The sequence below is a fragment of the Trichomycterus rosablanca genome, chromosome 11 (assembly GCF_030014385.1).
Source record: "Trichomycterus rosablanca isolate fTriRos1 chromosome 11, fTriRos1.hap1, whole genome shotgun sequence".
Taxonomy (NCBI): Eukaryota; Metazoa; Chordata; class Actinopteri; order Siluriformes; family Trichomycteridae; genus Trichomycterus; species Trichomycterus rosablanca.
The window spans coordinates 25,926,512-25,949,176 of record NC_085998.1 but is presented as its reverse complement, the minus strand read 5'-3'; the positions used below and the strand labels follow the sequence as shown (position 1 = coordinate 25,949,176).

The 22,665-nt window shown below is 40.4% G+C and overlaps 1 protein-coding gene across 2 annotated transcripts in view; it reads left to right on the top strand.

Annotated features, from left to right (window-relative positions):
* Positions 1-22,665, top strand: part of cfdp1 (craniofacial development protein 1) — a 74,078-nt gene that overhangs the window by 26,330 nt on the left and 25,083 nt on the right. The gene's annotated exons all lie outside the window — the stretch shown is intronic.

Genomic DNA, 22,665 nt, shown 5'->3' with positions numbered 1-22,665 from the left:
CATTGCTGGGAAGTGTGTGTCCTCTAAAGCAAATGATTTCCATGTGTACCACAGTCACAGTCCTGCTTTTCTAATTATAGACTTTCAACTTTTAAGTCCTAAAATATCTTTCTTCCGTTGTTATTACAGAGAACACATGAGTCAAATGTGTGTGTCTCCAAGGGCAAGTGTAGTCTAAAAGTGAGTGTTTACACTGTATACTCAGTGCAGAGTATGTTGTTTTTATACACTTCTGCCATTAGGTCTTCATTATGCTGACTATGAACACTACAGCCATAGCCCTTCTTTTGTTGTATTTACCAGAAAGTTAATGTGTGGTGGGATAGCATGTTCATTTTGCTTGAGCCCCCAAGAGGCAGGCACATCTTTAAAGTTTTATATCCACTGCATTTGTTGCATATTTACAGTTTCATAGTTGGCTCTCCAAAGCATTTGACTAATATGAACCTGGTTTTAGGTTTAGCGTTTTTAAAAAACTTTTTTTGTTGTACATTCAGATTTGACCCTGCAAGATTATATAAAAAATCTCTATATAAAAAAAAAAAAAAAAAAAAAAAAAAAATATTATATATATATATATATATATATATACAGGGGTTGGACAAAATAACTGAAACACCTGTCATTTTAGTGTGGGAGGTTTCATGGCTAAATTGGACCAGTCTGGTGGCCAATCTTCATTAATTGCACATTGCACCAGTAAGAGCAGAGTGTGAAGGTTCAATTAGCAGGGTAAGAGCACAGTTTTGCTCAAAATATTGCAATGCACACAACATTATGGGTGACATACCAGAGTTCAAAAGATGACAAATTGTTGGTGCACGTCTTGCTGGCGCATCTGTGACCAAGACAGCAAGTCTTTGTGATGTATCAAGAGCCACGGTATCCAGGGTAATGTCAGCATACCACCAAGAAGGACAAACCACATCCAACAGGATTAACTGTGGACGCAAGAGGAAGCTGTCTGAAAGGGATGTTCGGGTGCTAACCCGGATTGTATCCAAAAAACATAAAACCACGGCTGCCCAAATCACGGCAGAATTAAATGTGCACCTCAACTCTCCTGTTTCCACCAGAACTGTCCGTCGGGAGCTCCACAGGGTCAATATACACGGCCGGGCTGCTATAGCCAAACCTTTGGTCATTGTGCCAATGCCAAACGTCGGTTTCAATGGTGCAAGGAGTGCAAATCTTGGGCTGTGGACAATGTGAAACATGTATTGTTCTCTGATGAGTCCACCTTTACTGTTTTCCCCACATCCGGGAGAGTTACGGTGTGGAGAAGCCCCAAAGAAGCGTACCACCCAGACTGTTGCATGCCCAGAGTGAAGCATGGGGGTGGATCAGTGATGGTTTGGGCTGCCATATCATGGCATTCCCTTGGCCCAATACTTGTGCTAGATGGGCGCGTCACTGCCAAGGACTACCGAACCATTCTGGAGGACCATGTGCATCCAATGGCGGTGCCGTGTATCAGGATGACAATGCACCAATACACACAGCAAGACTGGTGAAAGATTGGTTTGATGAACATGAAAGTGAAGTTGAACATCTCCCATGGCCTGCACAGTCACCAGATCTAAATATTATTGAGCCACTTTGGGGTGTTTTGGAGAAGCGAGTCAGGAAACGTTTTCCTCCACCAGCATCACGTAGTGACCTGGCCACTATCCTGCAAGAAGAATGGCTTAAAATCCCTCTGACCACTGTGCAGGACTTGTATATGTCATTTCCAAGACGAATTGACGCTGTATTGGCCGCAAAAGGAGGCCCTACACCATACTAATAAATTATTGTGGTCTAAAACCAGGTGTTTCAGTTATTTTGTCCAACCCCTGTATATATATATATATATATATATATATATATATATATATATATATATATATATATATATATATATATATATATACAGTATATATGTATATACTGTATATAACTATTAAATAACTTGTTCTGTTAAAACCAGGCAGTTTAAACCCATAGATCTATAGATTTATGTTGTTTACACCATATTTTAAACTCACAACCTGCAGGACAGACCAGTTAACAATTTTCCAATCGTTCATTGTCCAATCTGTGTGAGTCTTTGCCCACACTTCCCTTACATACAGTATATGTTATTTGCTGTTGTAGCCCATTCACCTCAAGGTCTCATGCCACCCCTAGTGAAAAAAGTGTACTTAAATGTACTTAAAATATACTAAGATTCGTCTAAGTATACTATAAATAAACTAGCAAATGTCTGTATTTCAAACATGTTAAAAGTATATTACTGTCATACTTTGATCAAGTAAACTTTTATCATACTTTTTAAAAATGACCAAAAAGTATATTTTTAGTTAAATTTAAGTTTTATTTACACTACCGGTCAAAAGTTTTAGAACACCCCAATTTTTCCAGTTTTTATTGAAATGTATGCAGTTTAATGTCTTATTGTACTCTGAAATGAAGACATAGAACAAAAAACAACTGAAGTTAAAAAAATAAATCATGGAATTAATTTATTTACATTTACATTTTCAGCATTTAGCAGACGCTTTTATCCAAAGTGACTTACACAATGAGCTGAACATGATGAGCAATTGAGGGTTAAGGGCCTTGCTCAGGGACCCAACAGTGACAACTTGGTGGTGGCGGGGCTTGAACCGGCAACCTTCTGTTTACTAGTCCAGTACCTTAACCACTGAGCTATCACTTCCCTTTTATAAATAATTGTATAATTTATAAACCAAAATGTATTATAAAAGTTTGATTCATTAAAGTAGATACCTTTGGCAGATAAAAAAGCTGAACACACTCGTGGCATTCTTTCTACAATGGAAATTAAATATTCTTTAGAAAGTTCTTCCCAACTCTGTTGCAGAAGTTCCCATAAATGTGTGACACTTGTAGGCTGCTTTGCTTTCACTCTTCTGTCCAGTTAATCCCAAACCAGCTCAATGGGGTTTAAATCTGGAGACTGTGCTGGCCACGCCATGTTTTCAAGCTTACCATCTTGTTCTTTTTTCCTAAGGTAGTTCTGGCAAAGATTGGACTTATGTTTTGGGTCATTATCTTGCTGTAGGATGAACCCCTGACCAACTACGCGCATCCCAGAGGGTACTGCATGGTGCTGTAGAATGCTGTGGTAGCCGTTTTGGTTCAGGGTACCTCTCACTCTGTACAAGTACCCTGGATCCAGCAAAACAGCCCCAGACCATCACGCTTCTTCCTCCATGTTTGGCAGTTGATGTCACACACTGAGGAACCATCCTTTCACCTATTCTACTCTGAGGCTTGCTTACTACAACCACTATTAAGCTGTGCTTGAAGCTGTTGTCCTGTATGCCGCCTATCACGCAAGCTGTTGACTCTCAGAAACTTGTCTTCTAATTCTGTTGTGGCTTTGGGTCTGCCAGACCTCTTCCTGTCAGAGTTTCCCCCAGTTTCTAAGTGCCTTTTGATGGTAAAGGAAACTGTACTCACTGACAACTTGATTTTCTTCGCAATTTTTCTATAGAAAAGACCTACATTTTTAAGTGTTACGATGGTCTGTCTCTCTTCCATTGTTAATTGCATTTTTCTTGCCATTTTTATAGCAACACAATACTTTCTGCAGAACAATACTGTTCAAATAATACTCACAAGGGTATGGTACCACAGTGTGTTCCAACACTACTTTTATGCAGACAGAGGGGGTTGTAAGCAGTCAAGAAAAATTGGAAGACCCCTAGGAATTGGTAGCACCAACTTTAAAGGCTTGATCAACCTCCATTGCTTTAGAATAGCTTTAAGTTGTTAACCCAGTTTTTTGTTCCCTGAAAAAGGCCATTTTTTATAATGCTGAAATGTACAGTATTTATAAGCACCGTAGTCACATACACTATATTGCCAAAAGTTTTCACTCGCCTGCCTTCACACGCATATGAACTTGAGTGACATCCCATTCTTAATCCATAGGGTTTAATATGATGTCGGTCCACCCTCTTTAGTGAAGACCTTAATGAAAATAATTATGTCTGTGTCTGTTGGAATTTGTAACCATCAAGACAAAAGAGCATTTGTCTGGCATTGACTGCCATAACAATTCACCCCAAAGGTGTTCTTTTGAGGTCAGGGATGTGTGCGGGCCCACCACACCTCACTTTGTGTTCAGGGGTTCCAAACTGTTGCCACAAAGTTAGAGGTATATAATTGATTTAATCCTAAAAAATAGATCTTCAGTAGTGAGTGTGGCTGAAATACAAAACCAGTTGATCAGAGTAGGTCTGATGGTTTTGTAATTATACACATTGGCTAATAAATTCGTAAAGCAGTACTTAAGTAAAATTAAGTGTAGCTTGTGCTCGGCCACCACATCCCTTTGTGAAACAGATTAAGCACCACATTATCAGAGCATTCTTATTTATTAATACAGCATTAAAATATTTGTGTAAAAGTAATATTTGTACAGGTCTTTCAGTCTCCTCCTGTCCCTCAGGCCAGCGTATAATTCATTGTCTGTAGGGTTGTTTTTTGCATCTATTTGGTTGCAAATAGCGGCAACCAGCAATAGCGGCATTAGCAATGGCTGCTTAGCCTATATGACAAACATTTTCTTCTTAATTCTCATACAGCTGTGCTGGTGGAAATTGTTTAAAAGTAGTTGTGTGGACTAGATGCGCCTGAATATTTGGGGCCCCAGCGTTTTTCTTTTGCTCAATTGCTCTTTATTTTCCATTTGTTTCCCATGAGACGCCAGGCTGATTTTCTCACAGGAAGTAAACACTGTTGGAGTCAAAATGGCTGGCACAGATTATTCCTTATTCTTATCAGGCACATAATGTGCAGCAGGAGTCTGTTATGTGCATAAGCTACATTTATGTTGGCATCGTATAAAGTTGTAGTGATTCATGGTGATGCTGGTTGCTTAAAACAGGAGTTTTCAGGGTTGTAAGTTGAAAAAATGGGTTGCAGAGAAAAATAATAATTAAATAAACTTGTACATGAATGCCCCCTTGTGGAGGCTTTATGTTACATCTTGTATAGAGAGAGCAAGACACTGTGTTGCCTGGGTCGTGTGAAAAATCATGGACAAAATGTGGATCGCTTGGAAAAAAAGTTTGAAAAACACACATATAAAAGTTACTCATGCCTTGGGCACTGATGCACCTTCTTACCATAACAGTTGTTGGCTTTTGCACATTTTGCTTGTCTGGATGGTCCTATGATCACAGAGAAATCCATCTTTTTTCCTGAACACAAGCTGCACATGGACTCATCTGACCACCGCATGTTTTCACTATTTTACAGGCCATTTGCGATAAGCTCGCACCCAGAGAACTTGAAAGATTTTTGCTAAATCAGATTGCAGTGACCTCAACCTCAGTAGTCAGTAGAGTAGAGTTTTGTTTAGTAAATATGCTTTGTAAAATAACTAGTCAACTACATTAAAAAAAATTGCTTTCCATTATTAAGCATAATTGTTACAATTATGTTACAATGTGTATGGCAACATTTCCATCTTACATTTAATTGTGCTGACATTTTAGAAGATATACTTTATTTGTCTTATATACATATACAGATGTACAGTACAATGAAATTCTTTCTTCGCATATCCCAGCTTGTTTGGAAGCTGGGGTCAGAGCGCAGTGTCAGCCATCGTAGGGCACCCCTGGAGCAGACAGGGTTAAGGGCCTTGCTCAAGGACCCAACAGTAGCTGCATAGCAGAGCCTGGATTTGAACCGCCAATCTTCCGGTTGATAGCCCAAAGCTCTACACACTAGGCTACCACTGTCCCACACTAGGCTACCACTGTCCCACTGTAGGCTACCACTGTACCACTTTTGTTTAAATATACCACAAAACAATGAAAGTGAAGTGAAAATGCTGAGGTAATTTGTCTGTAATTATCCTAATGTGCTATAGTTTCCTGGTCCTGGAGTTTCCAGATCCTATCACACCTGCTTCAGCTTATGAAGAGTGTGACAAGAAAAGGAGGAAAAACATTAATTTGTACACTAGAGTGCTAGTCCAGGGACAGAACTAGCAGGTGCTGCTGTCATTTACTAGCTTCCTTTGTCAGTCATTAAGTAGTTAAAAAACTTCCTATTGGTACTTTATAACTACATTCATGTATTTTTTTTAAAGTGAAATTTCAATATCCTTTAAGACCAAGTATATGCTCTTCTTTGTATATATTTTGTTAGTCTTGTGAAGTCATCAGTGATAGACTACATTCTTGCAATAATGTAAGTAAATTAGCTTTAAATGTGCGTAAGATTATTGACTGTAAGCCCAATTAAGCACAGCACAGGTTGACGTTTAGTTGCAAGTTCAGGTGATTCACACTGAGTAGGTAAATTAGAATCCTTAGCCTTACCACAGCAGCTAGGTGTGTGTGTGTGTGTGTGTGTGTGTGTGTGTGTTAGCCAGGTGCACTGTTATTTGTCTTTGGCCATGAGGCATCACATTGTGGTCTGCTCCACTTTTATTGGTATGAGAAAAGATGGGATTACTAAGAAGGAGCAGGGAGGTTACTGAGAGGCAAAGCCCTGTACATGGAGTGGGGGCTGATTTAAGTTTTCAGTGCACATGTGTGATTGAAGCAGTGTGACCTTAAATATTTTTAGGCAAATATTTAATAGTCACGTGTGATGAAGCACTCCTATAATTTAATGAGGACTTGCTGATGAGACACAGTCTGTTCGTCCGAGTGCAGACCTGGAACAATTGTATGCTCACACTATTTGATGTCATTCAGAAAATGGGTTAGTAGCTTTATGGGCTAGTTCTTGAGTTTCTTGTTAAACTGTGGCTTCCTTAAACTGAGTCCTTTAAAATGTGAAAGCTGCATTATGTACTATAATGCTGCATACAGTGTTACCTAAGTTACAATGTGTGTGTGTATGTCTGTGTCTGTGTGCGCATACATCTTGATCAAGATTTACCATAGTGGATCATTATGGTCCACATACCTGATTTAGCACAGTTTTACACCAGATGCCTTTCCTGATGCAAACTTGCTTAATTTTATATAGACCTGGTTTTTAATCTCCCAATGGCTAGGCTGATTCGAAGCCCAGATCACCAAGTGGTGTGCTAACATGTTTTATCGCTGCACCTCCCAGATTGATTTGAGTGTAATTGTGTTTGTATTTAGTATTTAAAGCAAAACTTGCAAAATTAGTCAAAACGTTTCTTCACTTACACTAAAGCACAAATGATGCTAAGCATGTATAAGCTTGGGATTGCTGCATGAGCAGACAGATTATTGTTGGTAATAAAGCCTGTAACACTTGTTATAGTATTGCCTGATTAAAATTGATTAAGATAATTGCGACACCATGCCATGTAGAAGTTTATTATGTTTTTACATTTACATTTTTAGCATTTACCAGACGCTTTTATCCAAAGCGACTTACAGTACTGTGACATTATACTGTCTGAGCAATTGATGGTTAAGGGCCTTGCTCAAGGGCCCAACAGTGGCAATCTGGCATGAACCAGCAACCTTTCAATTACTAGTCCTGTACCTTAATCGCTAGGCTACAGCTGCCCTTTTTACTCTGGAACAAACTGTACACTACACACTAAATAGTATGAATAGAGATTTCACCATTATTATTTTATCAATGATAATTTTATTATCATTAATTAACTGGTTACCACTAAAAGAGAATTTGTAGTTTCTTATTGTTTTTAGAATGTATCATTTGAAAGCTTGTACACTGCATTTAGTCAAAAGCCTTTTAAATGATACATTCTTTAAAAAAATAAGCAAATAAAAATTTTTTTAGTGGTAACGGACATATATTTTATTCAATTAAGAGCATTTTACACTACGTTCAAGCAAGATGGTAAGTTTTATATTACTGTGTTTTCTTGAGAATTTAACAATAATGACTGTTTTAAAGCAGCAGCATTTGTGTACACTTCCCTCTTCTATTACCTTTTTGTACCCAAATGCATACCCAGACAAGTTATTTTATTTAAATTTAAACAAAATAATGTTGATTATTATATCATATAAATGATTATGATGTGCTTTCCAGTCTGGCTTCTGGCTCTGTAGTCATCCATCAGTTTCCACTCCAGCAGCAGTTGAGGAGCCTCAAGGAAAGCACTGATGGCTGAAAGAAGGTGTAGGAAGAGAAAAGGAAAAGGAATATGTTTAATATTTCTGCACACATAGTTTGTGTGTTCACATTCACATGAGAAGCGGCAAAAACTGCTTTTGCGCTGGCTGTGCCGTTGTTTCCTATGGAGTGTGGCAGTTCTGTTTAGTTTGCCGCTGCCCTTTCCTAAGTGGCACTGCGCTATTTTTGCGCGTTTTTTTCTCTTGCGACGCCGCTCAAAGTTTGCCAAATTGAACTTTGACCCAGTTTGCTGCTGACCTTTTCAAAGTGCGTCCAATGAGATGAACCTTTTGAGATGATGCGGTAAAAGCGACACAGGCCGTATGAACAACGCTCAACATGAACAAAACTTAACGTTACTTATTATATTAAAACAACAAACAAGGATTTCCATTAATGGAGAGAACTTACTGTATATAATAATTAAGAGATATTTAGTGTTACTGTCTCGTTCTTTCAGTTCATTGAGCCACGTTAAGCTTTTTTTTTTTTTTTTTTTTGACAAAAAGAGTTTTAGACTCTCCCAGTGAAGCTAATGAAGCTAATATAGCTAATCTCTCGCTAGCTATAACACAAGTTTAAAAGTAAAACTGAGAAAAATACCCCTAAACATAGATGTACAGTGTATCACAAAAGTGAGTACACCCCTCACATTTCTGCAGATATTTAAGTATATCTTTTCATGGGACAACACTGACAAAATGACACTTTGACACAATGAAAAGTAGTCTGTGTGCAGCTTATATAACAGTGTAAATTTATTCTTCCCTCAAAATAACTCAATATACAGCCATTAATGTCTAAACCACCGGCAACAAAAGTGAGTACACCCCTAAGAGACTACACCCCTAAATGTCCAAATTGAGCACTGCTTGTCATTTTTCCTCCAAAATGTCATGTGACTTGTTAGTGTTACTAAGTGTCAGGTGTGCATAGGGAGCAGGTGTGTTCAATTTAGTAGTACAGATCTCACACTCTCTCATACTGGTCACTGAAAGTTCCCACATGGCACCTCATGGCAAAGAACTCTCTGAGGATCTTAAAAGCAAATTGTTGCGCTACATGAAGATGGCCAAGGCTACAAGAAGATTGCCAACACCCTGAAACTGAGCTGCAGCACAGTGGCCAAGATCATCCAGCGTTTTAAAAGAGCAGGGTCCACTCAGAACAGACCTCGCGTTGGTCGTCCAAAGAAGCTGAGTGCACGTGCTCAGCGTCACATCCAACTGCTGTCTTTGAAAGACAGGCGCAGGAGTGCTGTCAGCATTGCTGCAGAGATTAAAAAGGTGGGGGGTCAGCCTGTCAGTGCTCAGACCATACGCCGCACACTACATCAAATTGGTCTGCATGGCTGTCACCCCAGAAGGAAGCCTCTTCTGAAGTCTCTACACAAGAAAGCCCGCAAACAGTTTGCTGAAGACATGTCAACAAAGGACATGGATTACTGGAACCATGTCCTATGGTCTGATGAGACCAAGATTAATTTGTTTGGTTCAGATGGTCTCAAGCATGTGTGGCGGCAATCAGGTGAGGAGTACAAAGATAAGTGTGTCATGCCTACAGTCAAGCATGGTGGTGGGAATGCCATGGTCTGGGGCTGCATGAGTGCAGCAGGTGTTGGGGAGTTACATTTCATTGAGGGACACATGAACTTCAATATGTACTGTGAAATACTGAAGCAGAGCATGATCCCCTCCCTCCGGAAACTGGGTCGCAGGGCAGTGTTCCAGCATGATAATGACCCCAAACACACCTCTAAGACGACCACTGCTTTATTGAAGAGGCTGAGGGTAAAGGTGATGGACTGGCCAAGCATGTCTCCAGACCTAAACCCAATAGAACATCTTTGGGGCATCCTCAAGCGGAAGGTGGAGGAGCGCAAAGTCTCGAATATCCGCCAGCTCCGTGATGTCGTCATGGAGGAGTGGAAAAGCATTCCAGTGGCAACCTGTGAAGCTCTGGTAAACTCCATGCCCAGGAGAGTTAAGGCAGTTCTGGGAAATAATGGTGGCCACACAAAATATTGACACTTCAGGAACTTTCACTAAGGGGTGTACTCACTTTTGTTGCCGGTGGTTTAGACATTAATGGCTGTATATTGAGTTATTTTGAGGGAAGAATAAATTTACACTGTTATATAAGCTGCACACAGACTACTTTTCATTGTGTCAAAGTGTCATTCTGTCAGTGTTGTCCCATGAAAAGATATACTTAAATATCTGCAGAAATGTGAGGGGTGTACTCACTTTTGTGATACACTGTATGTGGATGCTTTCAGAGTGGATTTGACGGTTATTTTACACAAATGCATATTCGTGTCGTGGTGCACTTTGATGACGTTTTAGCGCACCACTCAAGCTAAGCGCTGAGCAAAGTGATTTTGCTGCTTCTTATGTGAATGCACACTTAAAGAATACGTGAGAGGTCTTTGGTCATGGGAGACCTAAACTGCAGCTTAAAGACCTTTTTCTTCTGTCCTGGCTGTGTGCGGGATTGTGAATGTTTGGATTTACTCAGGAAAATCTTTATTTTGTTCTAATCTAATAAGTTATTGTTTTTGGTCGGCAGGCTTTATTAATTTTTTGGGATGTAACAAACCAACATAGTATCAGTATGGGATTTAAATTGGTCTAAATTGGTATGCAGATTAAACATTTTCCAACTGATTAATAAAATTAAACACATATATACGTTTATATATGCATTATGAAATGTTTATGAAACATTTTGGGTGTGTGTGTATTAGAGATGGAACGATCGATCGGCTATGAATCGGTATCGGCCGATTTTTAATCAAAATATGCTATCGGCGATCGGCCGATACTTCCTAAATGTAGCCGATCCGATCGTGTGATATATAAAAGATCACGTTAAGTTAACAGCTCAGTGGATTGATCCAGACTTTAAGCTACAAAGCACCAACCATCGCATCAAAATTCGTCAACAATCGCACAGAAACCATCGTGAAAGCTCTTCATGACCTAAAATAACATCATTAACGTTGTGCATCATACATACGATGTAATTTTGCTGATTGAAATATTTACTTTAAAAAGATAATTCAACACGGTCACATCTGAGTCGATTCTATCAGCACGTTATATAAACTCGTGGTTCACTTTGGTAAATCGTAAGCGGTTCTTGCTTGTGATGTAGATGAGAACAGAAAACGTTACAGAGCCAATCGGAGGCAAAAGTTTATTCATTACCAAATTCGTTAGTTCAGGATCATCTGCTGAACTTTTAGGATCATCAGAAAACTTTTAGCTCCTTAGACGGAACGAGTCTGACTCGGTTACAGATCTGTGGTAATAGCAGTTTAATTAAGCTTTTTAATTAAGCTTTTTAATGTAAGAGAGTCACACAAAATTTTCTGTATTAGTTGGTGTTCATTTAAAACCACGACATTAATTAATAACAGTAAACACGGAGAGATGACTGAGAAGAGAAACTTACGCTTCGCGGAAAATGAATTGACTCGTAAATCACTTTAAGCGATACAGTGAACAGATCATTTCTCTTAAAGGCACAAACACACGCACACGCGCTGCTCCGGTTTATCTTCACTGTAAAACTCTTAAGGTTTTTTCAGACTGAACTGGATAACATTGAACCCGCGTGTGTGTGTGGTCAGTTAGACTAATGAAATATGTCTGATGTTGTTGTTCTGATATGTCTGAAATTTGCAACGCCCCCCCCTCCCCATCGGAATCGGCTATCGGACGATATCCCTGAAAGGAATCGGTGCCAAAAACCCCGATCGGTACATCTCTAGTGTGTATGTATGTATGTATATATACACCGATCAGCCGATCATGTATATACAGTGTATCACAAAAGTGAGTACACCCCTCACATTTCTGCAAATATTTTATTATATCTTTTCATGGGACAACACTATAGACATGAAACTTGGATATAACTTAGAGTAGTCAGTGTACAGCTTGTATAGCAGTGTAGATTTACTGTCTTCTAAAAATAACTCAACACACAGCCATTAATGTCTAAATAGCTGGCAACATAAGTGAGTACACCCTACAGTGAACATGTCCAAATTGTGCCCAAAGTGTCAATATTTTGTGTGACCACCATTATTATGCAGCACTGCCTTAACCCTCCTGGGCATGGAATTCACCAGAGCTGCACAGGTTGCTACTGGAATCCTCTTCCACTCCTCCATGATGACATCACGGAGCTGGTGGATGTTAGACACCTTGAACTCCTCCACCTTCCACTTGAGGATGCGCCACAGGTGCTCAATTGGGTTTAGTCCATCACCTTTACCTTCAGCTTCCTCAGCAAGGCAGTTGTCATCTTGGAGGTTGTGTTTGGGGTCGTTATCCTGTTGGAAAACTGCCATGAGGCCCAGTTTTCGAAGGGAGGGGAACATGCTCTGTTTCAGAATGTCACAGTACATGTTGGAATTAATGTTTCCCTCAATGAACTGCAGCTCCCCAGTGCCTGCAGCACTCATGCAGCCCAAGACCATGATGCTACCACCACCATGCTTGACTGTAGGCAAGATACAGTTGTCTTGGTACTTCTCACCAGGGCGCCGCCACACATGCTGGACACCATCTGAGCCAAACAAGTTTATCTTGGTCTCATCAGACCACAGGGCATTCCAGTAATCCATGTTCTTGGACTGCTTGTCTTCAGCAAACTGTTTGCGGGCTTTCTTGTGCATCAGCTTCCTTCTGGGATGACGACCATGCAGACCGAGTTGATGCAGTGTGCGGCGTATGGTCTGAGCACTGACAGGCTGACCTCCCACGTCTTCAACCTCTGCAGCAATGCTGGCAGCACTCATGTGTCTATTTTTTAAAGCCAACCTCTGGATATGACGCCGAACACGTGGACTCAACTTCTTTGGTCGACCCTGGCGAAGCCTGTTCCGAGTGGAACCTGTCCTGGAAAACCGCTGTATGACCTTGGCCACCATGCTGTAGCTCAGTTTCAGGGTGTTAGCAATCTTCTTATAGCCCAGGCCATCTTTGTGGAGAGCAACAATTCTATTTCTCACATCCTCAGAGAGTTCTTTGCCATGAGGTGCCATGTTGAATATCCAGTGGCCAGTATGAGAGAATTGTACCCAAAACACCAAATTTAACAGCCCTGCTCCCCATTTACACCTGGGACCTTGACACGTGACACCAGGGAGGGACAACGACACATTTGGGCACAATTTGGACATGTTCACTGTGGGGTGTACTCACTTATGTTGCCAGCTATTTAGACATTAATGGCTGTGTGTTGAGTTATTTTCAGAAGACAGTAAATCTACACTGCTATACAAGCTGTACACTGACTACTCTAAGTTATATCCACGTTTCATGTCTATAGTGTTGTCCCATGAAAAGATATAATGAAATATTTGCAGAAATGTGAGGGGTGTACTCACTTTTGTGATACACTGTATATCACCGATAACATTAAAACCACCTCCTTGTTTCTACCCACATTGTCCATTTTATCAGCCCCACTTGCCATATAGAAGCACTTTGTAGTTCTACAATTACTGACTGTAGTCCATCTGTTTCTCTGCATGCTTTGTTAGCCCCCTTTCATCCTGTTCTTCAATGGTCAGGACCCCCACAGGACCACTACAGAGTAGGTATTATTTGGGTGGTCATTCTTAGCACTGCAGTGACACTAACATGGTGGTGGTGTGTTAGTGTGTGTTGTGCTGGTATGAGTGGATAAGACACAGCAATGCTGATGGAGTTTTTGAACACTTCACTGTCACTGCTGGATTGAGAATAGTCTGCCAACCAAAAATATATCCAGCCAACAGCGCCCCGTGGGCAGCGTCCTGTGACCACTGATGAAGGTCTCGAAGCAACTCAAACGGCAGCAATAGATAAGCGATCGTCTCTGACTTTACATCTACAAGGTGGACCAACTAGGTAGGAGTGTCTAATAGAGTGGACAGCGAGTGGACACAGCATTTTAAAACTCCAGCAGCGCTGCTCTGTACGATCCACTCATACCAGCACAACACACACTAACACACCACCACCATGTCATTGTCATTGCAGTGCTGAGAATCATTCACCACTTAAATAATACCTACTCTGTGGTGGTCCTGTGGGGGTCCTGACCATTGAGGAGCAGGGTGAAACCAGGCTAAAAAGACTACAGTCAATAATTGTAGAACTACAAAGTGCTCCTATATGGTAAGTGGAGCTGATAAAATGGACAGTGAGTGTAGAAACAAGGAGGTGGTATTAATGTTATGGCTGATCAGTGTATATACACTGCCTGGCCAAAAAAAAAGGTCACCACCTGGATTTAACTAAGCAAATAGGTAAGGGCCTCCCATTGGAGGGGCAACAGCTGGCAACAAGTTATTTAACCCTAACTGATGCAGTGAGTAGCTTCTCATTTGTTAAACAACCATGTCGAAAGACACATCCTGTGGTTGTGGAAAAGATGTTAATCTGTTTTAGAAGGGTCAAATTATTGGCATGCTTCAAGCAGAGAAAACATCTAAGGAGATTGCTGAAACTACTAAAATCGGGTTAAGAACTGTCCAACGCATTATTAAAAAGTGGAAGGACAGTGGGGAAACATAATCTTCGAGGAAGGAATGTGGTCGGAAAAAAATCTTGAATGATCGTGATCTGCGATCACTTAAACGTTTGGTGAAATTAAATGGTAGAAAAACTACAGTAGAACTCAGGGATATGTTTAATAGTGAAAGTAAGAGCATTTCCACATGCACAATGCGAGGGGAACTCAAGGGATTGGGACTAAACAGCTGTGTAGCCTTAAGAAAACCACTTGTCAGTGAGGCTAACCAGCAAAAACAACTTCAATTTGCTAGGGAGCATAAAGATTGGACTCTGGAGCAATGGAAGAAGGTCATGTGGTCTGATGAGTCCAGATTTACCCTGTTCCAGAGTGATGGGCGCATCAGGGTAAGAATAGAGGCGGCTGAAGTGATGCACCCATCATGCCTAGTGCCTACCGTACAAGCCTGTGGGGGCAGTGCTATGATCTGGGGTTGCTGCAGTTGGTCAGGTCTAGGTTCAGCAACGTTATGTGCCCAAAGAATGAGGTCAGCTGACTACCTGAATATACTGAACGACCAGGTTATTATATGTCTTGGCATATTCCAAGATGACAATTCCAGGATTCATTGGGCTTAAATTGTGAAAGAATGGTTCAGGGAGCATGAGACATCATTTTCACACATGTATTGGCCACCACAGAGTCCAGACCTGAACCCCATTGAGATTCTTTGGGATGTGCTGGAGAAGACTTTGCACAGTGGTCCAAATCTCTCATCATCAATACAAGATGTTGGGGGGAAATTAATGCAACTCTGGACAGAAATAAATGTTGTGACATTGCAGAAGCTTGTGGAAACGATGCCACAGCGAATGCGTGCCGTAATCAAAGCTTAAGGCGGTTTAACGAAATATTAGTGTGTGACCTTTTTTTTGGCCAGGCAGTGTGTGTGTGTGTGTGTGTGTGTGTGTGTGTGTGTGTGTGTGTGTGTGTGTGTGTGTGTGTGTGTATGTGTATGTGTATATGTGTATATATACATACAGTGAGGGAAATAAGTATTTGATCCCCTGCTGATTTTGTAAGATTACCCCCTTACAAAGACTTGAACAGTCTATAATTTTTATGGAAGGTTTATTTTAACAGAGAGAGACAGAATATCAACAAAAAATCCAGAAAAAAAAAACATTAAATAAAAGTTATAAATTAATTTGTATTTAATTAAGGAAATTAAGTATTTAACCCTACCAACCAGCAAGAATTCTGACCCCCACAGACCGGTTATGTGCACAAAAGGCACACAAATTAGTCCTGTCCCTGTATAAAAGACTACTGTCACAGAATCAGTTTCTTCCGTTCAAATCTCTCGACCACCATGGGCAAGACCAAAGAGCTATCAAAGGACGTCCGGGACAAGATTGTAGACTTGCACAAGGCTGGAATGGGCTACAAGACCATCAGCAAGACGCTTGGTGAGAAAGAGATGGTGCGATAATTCGAAAATGGAAGAAATACAAGATCACAGTCAATCGCCCTTGCTCTGGAGCTCCATGCAAGATCTCACCTCGTGGGGTAAGAATGATTCTGAGAAAGGTGAGGTCAGCCCAGAATTACACGGGAGGAGCTTGTCAATGATCTCAAGGGAGCTGGGAGCAGAGAAATGCTGGATATGGCCACAAGAACACCATCCCCACTGGGCATTTCTCTGCCTCCAAACATGACGAGTGGAGTTGATGCCAAAGAGCAAAATTTTGGTCTCATCTGACCATATCACATTCCCCCAAGCTTTCTCTGAATCATTCAGGTGTTCATTGGCAAACTTCAGACGGGCCTGTACATGAGCGTTCTTGAGCAGAGGGACTTTGCGGAGTGCGCAGGATCTCAATCCATTACGGCGAAATGTGTTACTAATGGTTTTCTTGGTGACTGTGCTCCCAGCTTCCTTGAGATCATTGACAAGCTCCTCCCGTGTAATTCTGGGCTGACCTCACCTTTCTCAGAATCATTCTTACCCCACGAGGTGAGATCTTGCATGGAGCTCCAGAGCAAGGGCGATTGACTGTGATCTTGTGTTTCTTCCATTTTCGAATTATCGCACCAACAGTGATCTCTTTCTCACCAAGCGTCTTGCTGATGGTCTTGTAGCCCATTCCAGCCTTGTGCAAGGTCTACAATCTTGTCCCTGACGTCTTTTGATAGCTCTTTGGTCTTGCCCATGGTGGTCGAGAGATTTGAACGGAAGAAACTGGATTCTGTGACAGGAGTCTTTTATACAGGGACCGGACTCATTTGTGTGCCTTTTGTGCACATAACCGGTCTGTGGGGGTCAGAATTCTTGCTGGTTGGTAGGGGATCAAATACTTATTTCCCTTAATTAAATACAAATTAATTTATAACTTTTATTTAATGTTTTTTTTCTGGATTTTTTGTTGATATTCTGTCTCTCTCTGTTAAAATAAACCTTCCATGAAAATTATAGACTGTTCAAGTCTTTGTAAGGGGGTAAACTTACAAAATCAGCAGGGGATCAAATACTTATTTCCCTCACTGTGTGTATATATTTATTTATTTATTAGGGCTGTCACGCGATACATTTTTTTAATCGAGATTAATCGCGATTAAAGAATAAAATTAATCGCGATTAATTGAGATTAATCTAATAATTAAGCAAAATTTGAACAGTTATGCACATTTTTATTGCAAGAACATGTTTACCAACAAAAACATTAATAAAAAATGATAAAATTATTCAGTCTAAATTCATTTTAGAAAGCACATTATCTGACAAAAGTGAGGATCTTTTCCTGTTCATAACCCTGACACTTTACGCCCCTGTGCATCTCGTATAATGTCATGTAGACCCACATCGTTAAATGTGTTCAAGCGTTTATACCAGTGGTGTCCAAACTTTTTTCGAGGAGGGCCAGATTTAATAATGTGAAAGTGCCTGAGGGCCAGCAGTCCCTGATGACATTATTTTAAACAATAAAGTATGCATGGCTACTTTGGAGTATTTCCTGGCATACAGAACCATAAGACAAAAGAGAAAAAATAAATTCATATTGAACAATCCTTGACTCTGTGCTTAAGTTTTCTGGCTAACTCAGAAATCATGCTTTTCAAAATATTTTGATGTAATATTAGGCATCAATAAAGCATCAAAACACACGATTATTTCATAGATCTATTAAAAAAACCTTTTAATACTGTGTTTGTGCAGAAACAAGACGGGGAAATACTGTTCTACATTACCATTTAAACATCTATGAATACCTGAAACAGTCAAGTTAGCAGACATTATCTATAAGTTATTGACTGTAGCTATAAAAAAAGTGTTAATTAATACAGTCCATGTAAACGCCATATAATAGTCCATATAAATAGTCCATATAAATATCAGATACAAATGTGTTTTTAAAAAACTACAAACTTCACAAATATTAATAATTTTATAACCATATGATTGAATAAACTGTAGAGATGAAACATCATTTCACTTCTTACCGGAGGGGGAGAAGGTGGAGATATGCGATTTTGATGGACAAGGTCTAGCAGCCAATGGAGATACTCGTTACAAAGATCACGTGATTTCTTTCATCTTTTCATAAACACACGTAAAAATAGTGAAAACCGCTACAAGTAGTTTTTCATCGGACAGCGACTATAATTGATTACTTTTTCTGTTTGAACAATTTAGGACAGAAGATGCGGGCCGTATAAAACCCGATCGCGGACCTGCCTGCTTTATACAGTCCATTGTGATCCATTTAACAGCAGTGTTTGTAAAGTTCTGTGTACAGTTCATGCGCTTTACATCCTAATTCATCTGAAATGCAGTTAATTACCACGGAGACACATATGTACAGTGTATCACAAAAGTGAGTACACCCCTCACATTTCTGCAGATATTTAAGTATATCTTTTCATGGGACAACACTGACAAAATGACACTTTGACACAATGAAAAGTAGTCTGTGTGCAGCTTATATAACAGTGTAAATTTATTCTTCCCTCAAAATAACTCAATATACAGCCATTAATGTCTAAACCACCAGCAACAAAAGTGAGTACACCCCTAAGTGAAAGTTCCTGAAGTGTCAATATTTTGTGTGGCCACCATTATTTCCCAGAACTGCCTTAACTCTCCTGGGCATGGAGTTTACCAGAGCTTCACAGGTTGCCACTGGAATGCTTTTCCACTCCTCCATGACGACATCACGGAGCTGGCGGATATTCGAGACTTTGCGCTCCTCCACCTTCCGCTTGAGGATGCCCCAAAGATGTTCTATTGGGTTTAGGTCTGGAGACATGCTTGGCCAGTCCATCACCTTTACCCTCAGCCTCTTCAATAAAGCAGTGGTCGTCTTAGAGGTGTGTTTGGGGTCATTATCATGCTGGAACACTGCCCTGCGACCCAGTTTCCGGAGGGAGGGGATCATGCTCTGCTTCAGTATTTCACAGTACATATTGGAGTTCATGTGTCCCTCAATGAAATGTAACTCCCCAACACCTGCTGCACCCATGCAGCCCCAGACCATGGCATTCCCACCACCATGCTTGACTGTAGGCATGACACACTTATCTTTGTACTCCTCACCTGATTGCCGCCACACATGCTTGAGACCATCTGAACCAAACAAATTAATCTTGGTCTCATCAGACCATAGGACATGGTTCCAGTAATCCATGTCCTTTGTTGTTATGTCTTCAGCAAACTGTTTGCGGGCTTTCTTGTGTAGAGACTTCAGAAGAGGCTTCCTTCTGGGGTGACAGCCATGCAGACCAATTTGATGTAGTGTGCGGCGTATGGTCTGAGCACTGACAGGCTGACCCCCCACCTTTTCAATCTCTGCAGCAATGCTGACAGCACTCCTGCGCCTATCTTTCAAAGACAGCAGCTGGATGTGACGCTGAGCACGTGCACTCAGCTTCTTTGGACGACCAACGCGAGGTCTGTTCTGAGTGGACCCTGCTCTTTTAAAACGCTGGATGATCTTGGCCACTGTGCTGCAGCTCAGTTTCAGGGTGTTGGCAATCTTCTTGTAGCCTTGGCCATCTTCATGTAGCGCAACAATTCGTCTTTTAAGATCCTCAGAGAGTTCTTTGCCATGAGGTGCCATGTTGGAACTTTCAGTGACCAGTATGAGAGAGTGTGAGAGCTGTACTACTAAATTGAACACACCTGCTCCCTATGCACACCTGAGACCTAGTAACACTAACAAATCACATGACATTTTGGAGGGAAAATGACAAGCAGTGCTCAATTTGAACATTTAGGGGTGTAGTCTCTTAGGGGTGTACTCACTTTTGTTGCCGGTGGTTTAGACATTAATGGCTGTATATTGAGTTATTTTGAGGGAAGAATAAATTTACACTGTTATATAAGCTGCACACAGACTACTTTTCATTGTGTCAAAGTGTCATTTTGTCAGTGTTGTCCCATGAAAAGATATACTTAAATATCTGCAGAAATGTGAGGGGTGTACTCACTTTTGTGATACACTGTATGTGGCACAAACAGCCAAATAAAAATAGATTAAAAATTTTAATCTCGATTAATTTATTTAATCGCGATTAAAATTTTAACGCGTTAATCGCCCTAATATATATATATATATAAACAGCCCTAATATATATATATATATATATATATATATATATATATATATATATATATATATATATATATATATATATACAGTATATACTGGTGCTGGTCATAAAATTAGAATATCATGAAAAAGTTTATTTATTTCAGTAATTCCATTCAAAAAGTGAAACTTGTATATTATATTAATTCATTACACACATACTGATATATTTCAAATATTTATTTATTTTAATGTTAATGATTATAACTGACAACTAATGAAAACCCCAAATTCAGTATCTCAGAAAATTAGAATATTGTGACAAGGTACAATATTGAAGACACCTGGTGCCACACTCTAATCAGCTAATTAACTCAAAACACCTGCAAAGGCCTTTAAATGGTCTCTCAGTCTAGTTCTGTAGGCTACACAATCATGGGGAAGACTGCTGACTTGACAGTTGTCCAAAAGACGACAAAAAAGGTCATTGCTAAAGAGGCTGGCTGTTCACAGAGCTCTGTGTCCAAGCACATTGATAGAGGGGCGAAGGGAAGGAAAAGATGTTGTAGAAAAAAAGTGTACAAGCAATAGGGATAACCGCACCCTGGAGAGGATTGTGAAACAAAACCCATTCAAAAATGTGGGGGAGATTCACAAAGAGTGGACTGCAGCTGGAGTCAGTGCTTCAAGAACCACCACGCACAGACGTATGCAAGACATGGGTTTCAGCTGTCGCATTCTTTGTGTCAAGCCACTCTTGAACAAGAGACAGCGTCAGAAGCGTCTCGCCTGGGCTAAAGACAAAAAGGACTGCTGAGTGGTCCAAAGTTATGTTCTCTGATGAAAGTAATTTTTGCATTACCTTTAGAAATCAAGGTCCCAGAGTCTGGAGGAAGAGAGGAGAGGCACAGAATCCACGTTGCTTGAGGTCCAGTGTAAAGTTTCCACAGTCAGTGATGGTTTGGAGTGCCATGTCATCTGCTGTTGTTGGTCCACTGTGTTTTCTGAGGTCCATGGTCAACGCAGCCGTCTACCAGGAAGTTTTAGAGCACTTCATGCTTCCTGCTGCTGACCAACTTCATGGAGATGCAGATTTCATTTTCCAACAGGACTTGGCACCAGCACACAGTGCCAAAGCTACCAGTACCTGGTTTAAGGACCATGGTATCCCTGTTCTTAATTGGCCAGCAAACTCGCCTGACCTTAACCCCATAGAAAATCTATGGGGTATTGTGAAGAGGAAGATGCGATACGCTAGACCCAACAATTCAGAAGAGCTGAAGGCCACTATCAGAGCAAGCTGGGCTCTCATAACACCTGAGCAGTTCCACAGACTGATGGACTCCATGCCACGCCGCATTGCTGCAGTAATCCAGGCAAAAGGAGCCCCAACTAAGTATTGAGTGCTGTACATGCTCATACTTTTCATGTTCATACTTTTCAGTTGGCCAACATTTCTAAAAATCCTTTTTTTGTATTGGTCTTAAGTAATATTCTAATTTTCTGAGATACTGAATTTGGGGCTTTCATTAGTTGTCAGTTATAATCATTACATTTACATTTACATTTTCAGCATTTAGCAGACGCTTTTATCCAAAGCGACTTACACAATGAGCGGTACACGATGAGCAATTGAGGGTTAAGGGCCTTGCTCAGGGACCCAACAGTGGCAACTTGGTGGTGGCGGGGCTTGAACCGGCAACCTTCTGTTTAATAGTCCAGTACCTTAACCCCATCATCAACATTAAAACATCATTCATTACAGTCTGTGTGTAATGAATGAATATAATATACTATTGAATATAATAAAGTTTCACTTTTTGAATGGAATTACTGAAATAAATCAACTTTTTCATGATATTCTAATTTTATGACCAGCACCAGTATATATACAGTATATATATATATACAGGTCCTTCTCAAAAAATTTGCATATTGTGATAAAGTTCATTATTTTCCATAATGTAATGATAAAAATTTAACTTTCATATATTTTAGATTCATTGCACACCAACTGAAATATTTCAGGTCTTTTATTGTTTTAATACTGATGATTTTGGCATACAGCTCATGAAAACCCAAAATTCCAATCTCAAAAAATTAGCATATCATGAAAAGGTTCTCTAAACGAGCTATTAACCTAATCATCTGAATCAACGAATTAACTCTAAACACCTGCAAAAGATTCCTGAGGCTTTTAAAAACTCCCAGCCTGGTTCATTACTCAAAACTGCAATCATGGGTAAGACTGCCGACCTGACTGCTGTCCAGAAGGCCATCATTGACACCCTCAAGCAAGAGGGTAAGACACAGAAAGAAATTTCTGAACGAATAGGCTGTTCCCAGAGTGCTGTATCAAGGCACCTCAGTGGGAAGTCTGTGGGAAGGAAAAAGTGTGGCAGAAAACGCTGCACAACGAGAAGAGGTGACCGGACCCTGAGGAAGATTGTGGAGAAGGGCC